General features: G+C 38.4%; 1 protein-coding gene across 1 annotated transcript in view; it reads left to right on the top strand.

Annotated features, from left to right (window-relative positions):
* The first annotated feature begins 2,541 nt into the window (after window positions 1–2,541).
* Window positions 2,542–6,790, top strand: part of LOC110048742 (protein naked cuticle homolog 1-like) — a 26,284-nt gene continuing 22,035 nt past the window's right edge. Inside the window, exon 1 of the mRNA XM_089297950.1 lies at window positions 2,542–2,806. The gene's annotated coding sequence lies outside the window, so the exon portion shown is untranslated. The remainder of the gene's footprint in view (window positions 2,807–6,790) is intronic.

Genomic DNA, 6,790 nt, shown 5'->3' with positions numbered 1-6,790 from the left:
TGCAGAAAAGTCTATTCAAACACTAATAATATACATGAAAAAATTACCCGATTCTGATTGGCTAAGAGCAGTGCAGTTGAAGTGTAACACCAGTGCAAAAAGTGTAACATCAGTGCAAATTACACATCGTAATTCTAGATTGTGATTGGCTGAAAGAAAATAGGAAATTTTCTAAGCCAATGATATCACATAAAATGATGACCAAAATTTAGTGCAGATCTTTTGAAAAAAGTTTTCTCGAAATGAGAAAAAACGGCTTCAAGAAAGGTCTTCTAGCATTTCCTCCACGCAAACTTTTTTTTTTTCATGTTTATATTATTAATAAGTAATCGTACGGTTTTTCTCGTTCAATTTGAAATGAATTAGCACTTGTGAGTTTTTAAAAAAGCTCACTCGTGCAAATTAATTCCAAATTGAACTCGAAACCGTATGATTACCTATACTAATGAATGCAATTGTCTCGTGATCATTCTCCCCCTCGTTGATATGCCCTAGCATGTCAATACAACGATAATGCCGATGATAAGGTGGACTGTCCTTATAAGTGAAACAGTTAAACTGTCCAGAAATTTCTGTACGTCTTCATCTTCATCATCATCATTATCTGTGAGCACGTTCAAGACAGTTCAAGCTGGCATAATTCTTGAGCTTTGTCATGAGCCTCCGAAAATTCCGCCTCTGATCTGTCCATTTCATTGGTGAGCTTTTTTCGTCTCTTTCTCTTTGGAGCATAAATATTTTTGAGATAACTCTTCCACAGTTGACATCGTGCGTTCTTGCACTTCACAAAGCTTTTGACAAACCGCCTTGACTTCCCGCCGACTCAGATAATCTTCTTCATCTAGACGGCTCAACAACCTGTTCTTGATCCTGGTGAAGGCAGATTTATCCTTCGCATTTTGCTGCTTTAAACTTTCAATGCGGTCTTCTTCTTCGTCCATTGCTTCGCCATGCTCGCCGTCCACTGACATGATTTGAAACAAAAGGATTACGTAATGCAGAAAAGTCTATTCAAACACCAATGAATGCAATTGTTTCCTGTTCAAGTCCCACTGTGCAACTTGCGCCATGTGACCGGATCGTGCAAAGGGCCTATAGGTTCAAAAAACAATATTTCGCGGAGAACATTTCACTTCAAAGATCTAATTGCAATATTTTTGGGCTTACAGAGACTGTGGCCTTATTCGCTAACGAAGCCCGATTTTTTTCAGATTTAGGGTGTTCTTCCCAGCATGCTCTCTTCAAAACGAAGTCGGTGACCCCCCATTTTATTTACACTTCTGACATAACTAACTGATCATCTTACAGTAATAAAAGGCTCAGAAAAAAATCAATGTTGGAACATTTTCGCGCGAACTTCCATAAAGAAATCATGTTGACACAGTGACAGGATCAGGTGTTTTATAATTCTGTTGTGGTGGTCCTTGCTTATCCACAGGATTGTAATTGGCATCAGCTTTTATAAGGATTTTTCGGAACTGGTTTGTGAGCTGGTCCTTGGGCAGCCTCCGAAGCTCCTGGGGCGGGCGAGCGGATCACCATAGCTGCGAAACTTTGTTAACCCATCAAGCTGACAAAATTTTGGTTGACACGTGATTGTCCGTACATCCGTTTGCACGTACGCCAAATCAAACCCATGAATTGATTTTCTCATGGTTATCTTTTTTTTCTTTTTTTTTCTTTTTTTTTTTTTGTCGTTCTGTTTTAATTTTTTTTATTATTTTTAATTTTTTTTTATTTTTTAAATAAATTTATTTTTTATTCATGGCTATCATGGCTAACAGTATTGCTCGTGGACACGTACGCACGACGACGGCGACACCGACGACGACGACGGAGTCGCGCAATTAAGAAGGCAGCCATACAACAGCTAATAGGTTGACAGACACGCACCCTCGGTTTGTAGCGTCCCTCTTTGATATTGGACATCCATGTTATGGTCAGTTGACACCTGACCAGTATCACGTGACCATATCGCGGGCTCATTCTATGAGAGAGATGATGACTTAAATGATGCAAAGAGCTGACCGAGGATCAACCACGAAAGGAAATAAACTTTTCGCTTGAACGCGTGTTTCGAAATATTGTCAATGAATAAGGAGAGATATTACTATTTTTGGATCTGTGGAAAACTAGATACACCAGCGCTTTGTTCTTTGTTTCGCGTGGTTGGTGATATCGGATGTTTGCCGGCGACCAATTGCAAGTGAGGTATTAGTAAGGACGGACAATGAAAAGTCACGCTCCGGGCGATATAGGTCTGAGTTGGAGACAGGGGCTGGAATTCCTATTTGCCGTCCTTTTTTTACAGTTTTTTAAAACATTTCTTTCAAATTTTGTGCTTTAAACAGCATGGCTGTTTAGGCCGCTGATGACTCCTTTATGGAGGACATCTTAGAATCTAATTTCAACTACTCCGATCGCCCAAACAATGCATCTTTTTTATATGGAGGAGCACATTGTCAACTAATATTCTCCAAACTGATTTGTGATTAAAATATTTATATTTCAACCCGTTGTCTCCGTTGTCTGAGGAACAAAAGTGCCGCCACTTTCTCGCCAACTGGTTTGAAAAAGATCCGCTCATTGTCGAGTCCCGGCTCAACTACTGATGATTTATCACTAGCATCAAATTACGGTACAACGGCTCTGGATCAGCTCCGGATCATACGCTTTTATATCATATAGTTGTGGCTTTCAGAAGATGTTAACTGTATTGCACCTGCGCTTAGTCTGGTTTTTAGATGATCTGCGCCCGCTCGCTCTCACTCGAATTTGCTTCAACTGAAGTTATCTAAACACAAAGGTAATTGATTTTCATCGTAATTTTACCTTACTCTTCAATGTAGCATGTAGATAAAATTCCCTCTGAATTCGGAAAAAAGGAAGTACTATACTCTTATTTAGAAAGACTGTTTACCAGCAGTCTTTCTGACAACTCCGATTTCAACCAAATATACTGACGGTTGTTACATTACTTGAGAAAACAGTCCTGCATCGCGCGTTAATTCCAAGAAAATACAGTCGTTAACAATTTAACCTCGCATTTCCCAAATTTACTTTTCTATTTACGCGTGAAGGGAAAGAACCCGAATGAATTCACCGATCAAATTTTTGTTTAATAACGGGTAAGAGCAGATTCTTTAGAGGATTTTGGTTTAACCGGTGCACTACCAAACACTATTACACGACGTCCCCTCAATGTCAAAAGCTTAGCTAAAGCTTATTTCATTGAAATGTGTTGAAATTACGCTTAAATAAAACTGTATACGTCGTATACGGACTTTCAAAAATGTTTGCTTTGTTTTCAAGTCTCGGGTCTGAACACGAAACACGAAACACGGTTCTGGCGCTAAAACAGTCAAGGTGTCTTACTACAACTGCGATCCTCTCTCTGAAATGATAACAGGAAGAACAGCAGACCGGTTAAAAGCTAACTTGTGTCGGTGAGTCCAAAACATCGTTTTAGTGTTTTCGTACAACAAATAGAATATCTCGGAAACCCTCTTTTACATCGATTTGACATGCAAATTTTAAAGAGTGGATTTTCAACATCAGTTAGTTCTTTTGAAATTCCAATTCAGCCTGGACTAAACCGAATACATAATCAAAAAAGATAAGCGATTCACACAGCTCATTCTAACGGTTGCATTCGTACACCAAGATAAGATTTTTTTCTATGATGAACTGTTAATTGAATATAAACAAGTCCGCAAAACAGCGCCAATAAAATGAAATGGGAATAGAAAATGTTATAGTTGACGTAAAAATACTCTGAAAAAACGACAGTAAACAATAGTCAGTGATAATATGGAAATAAATGAAACGAAAGGGCAAGATCGCGGGAAATCGTTTGATGCCTAGCAAATAGAAACTGCATTTTTTGTAAAAGTCGGCTGCAAGTCTCTTGGAAAACTATAATCAAAGTAAAACGAAGAATGAGACAGTGAAAACATCAATGGACGTCGATAAAATTTTGTAAACGCCGTACACAAATTGTACGAATGTGAAAATTATGCAGCTAATTTTTCGCCGGGAAACACAAACCTCTTTAAGAAAGGCACCACAAACAAAGCCGCCAAAATTTGTTCAATCATCATAAAAATTTAACGGGTCGGCTTCTTTTTCTATTTCGGAACAAAGGGATTGTCCTTCACAAGGTGTTTTTCAAGAATTGCCATCTTTAAAAAATCCGTCAGATCGCAGTTATCTTTTAACTATTATGCCCGGCTGAAGTAACCAGGGCACAGTTTTGTGGGACGAAATATGAGGTGGATAACTTCGTCGTTTAATATTGAAGAGTTTAAAACTAAAGGCACCGGTTTAGACAACCGACAGCTTGCACTACATGGAAGGAAATGACATACAGATCATATCTTGTATCTGCTTCGGTCTCTAAAGCAGTTGACAAGTAAACACCCTTATCCACCTAGCTGCTACCCAGCCGAAGAAAATAAAATTCCTATTTGTCCTTTACCGAACCATGACCGAACAGATCATAGAAGACAAAGGACGCCAATGACAATAAATTAATAAATATTCATTTTTGAGCGTTGTCAGTTTTTAACAGACAGCGACATTTTTTATTCGTTTCTTTTTCAATTTTCTATTCATTTCAGTGCAAAACCTGAAAAACCATAGTTCAGTTCCTCCCACATATATCATTTTAGTCAGTTTTATGTACCAATACAAGAGATTTTGCTCGAATGGCGGCTGTTGCACAAAATTATACCTCAAACTATACGTTGTTTATTAAATACAACGCTACAGAAGGCTATTTAGAAGCGCTAGAACGACAGAAAAACGATCGACCAGGTAAGGCTTTGAACTTTATTGGAACTTTTCAAAAGAAAAAAAAAAAAGAAGATAGCTATGCCGAGCTCTCGATCGAATATCAAAAAACGAGTTTTGGTGACACTGACATACCTTGAAAGTCAGTGAACAGTTGCCTTTTCAATCCCGTCTACCTCGTCAATTTTTTTTCAGGTATTTTATCCTATTGCTTTGGGAACTAAAACAGTTATTGCTTTAAGTGTCTGTGCCTAGTGGCGGATATAATGACCACGTTCACTGCGGGGGAATAATTTATTCGCGCTAAAGCGTAATTTGAGTATCATTATTTGCAGTCATTTTATCGGCCGTAGCTTTACTAGTCCTTTAAATAATCTAAACTAACTTTGACACAATTCTGCACATCACCACATTAGTTTTCTGAAGTCCTGAAAGCTGCATTAAATCGACGATCTCTATTTAAAACACAGTTGAAAGCGCACTGATCGTCGTGTCTTTGCCACTATCGAAGAGAAGAAAAATTCTCCAGTTTTGACTCACTACTCCTTAATTTTCCTGTTCGGTGCCTTTTAAACATTGGTTGGTGTTCCTTTTTTTCCATTTTAAGGCCAAAAGAAGTAATTATCTATGTAATGAATGAAAACCGTAAGCTTGTAAATTTGGGCAAGGGAAGACTGTTCACAGTCCTCTATTTTCTCATATTTTTATTGGATAGTTGAACTCTCGGATATAATCGTGGGAGAACTGGATGCCAGTGCAAAACGGGAGACTTGACAGGGTAGGGGTAGGGACCGAGAAAAACAGATTCTTTGTTAGGCTCATTTCGCTCGCTTAAAAAAATAGGGAGGCTGTTAGCGGTCTAGCGCAAGGGGCTAGGTATGGACTGACGGACTGACGGACTGACGGACTGACGGACTGACGGACTGACGAACGTATGGACAGTCACATGACAACCAAAATTTTTGAGTTCATTTGTTACCAAGGGCGCTTTCAATTCGACCAAAAATTCCGATGTGAATTTCCGGAAAATTCCGGGAGCGAATGGAACAGGATTTTCCTGTTCACCAGCTGCACCAGGATGGAAACGATAAACCGCACTTTTGTTCGCTTGGAATTTTTCAATGACTTCGAGGTTTATATCGCGAGGTTTATATCGTAGTAATCTTTTTAAATATATCGAGGTTTATATCTTATATTTTAATTATATCGAGGTTTATATCTTAGTAATCTTTTTAAATTATGTACATATTTTATTATATATTTTTAAGGTTTTTTACCCCACCCCCTTCACCCCCACCCTGCTTTTTATTTTTTTATTTAATGTCTTGCAGTGATGGGAGCATGCCTCCCTTTGCAAGACCCCCATAATGTAGATGTAGATGTAGATCGCAATTATAGAAACAAACGGAATAAAGGCTTTACTGAGTGGTACAGTGGCTCTGCACGCGTTATATAAAAATCTTCGTACATTTCTTAGCCAGCCTCTGCAAAACAAACCGGTAAACCATGGGGCATTATTTTTATTAGAATTAAACGCTTTCTTGATGAATTTAGCTGTAGCTACTATCGATCGACAGACGAGTGGCAAGATTCTAAAGTAGAATATCAATCCATTTTCAAATACGCGTCGCCGTCATCTTTGCCTGGGATGTCCAATTCGCTGTGATCGCGGCCAAAAGAACAAGTGCTGAATACAAAATTGTAAATTTACACGTTTTCCGAAAAAGAGGACAACCTCGTGAGGGACTAAATTTTTTTCCTGGAAATTTCCGTCCCATCTGATTTTCGGCTGAATGGTTCACTCTTCGGAAATTCAACAATTTCCGGATTTTCTGGAACCTTCTGGAATTTTTGGTTGAATCCTTAACGTGATTCTTAACAAATAAAAGTTGCCGTTGTTTCGAAAATTACAATAAAACGGATAGGTCACCGTGCTTAAAAAAAATCTTAAAAAATCACACTTAAAAAGAATCTTGATGGATAGAAAGTCTCGGGCACT

This window comes from Orbicella faveolata, unplaced genomic scaffold (genome assembly GCF_042242905.1).
Source record: "Orbicella faveolata isolate gen_17 unplaced genomic scaffold, um_ofav_v1 contig_3, whole genome shotgun sequence".
Taxonomy (NCBI): Eukaryota; Metazoa; Cnidaria; class Anthozoa; order Scleractinia; family Merulinidae; genus Orbicella; species Orbicella faveolata.
Note: the sequence above shows the minus strand (reverse complement) of the source record. Positions and strands in the feature narration are given on the sequence as shown.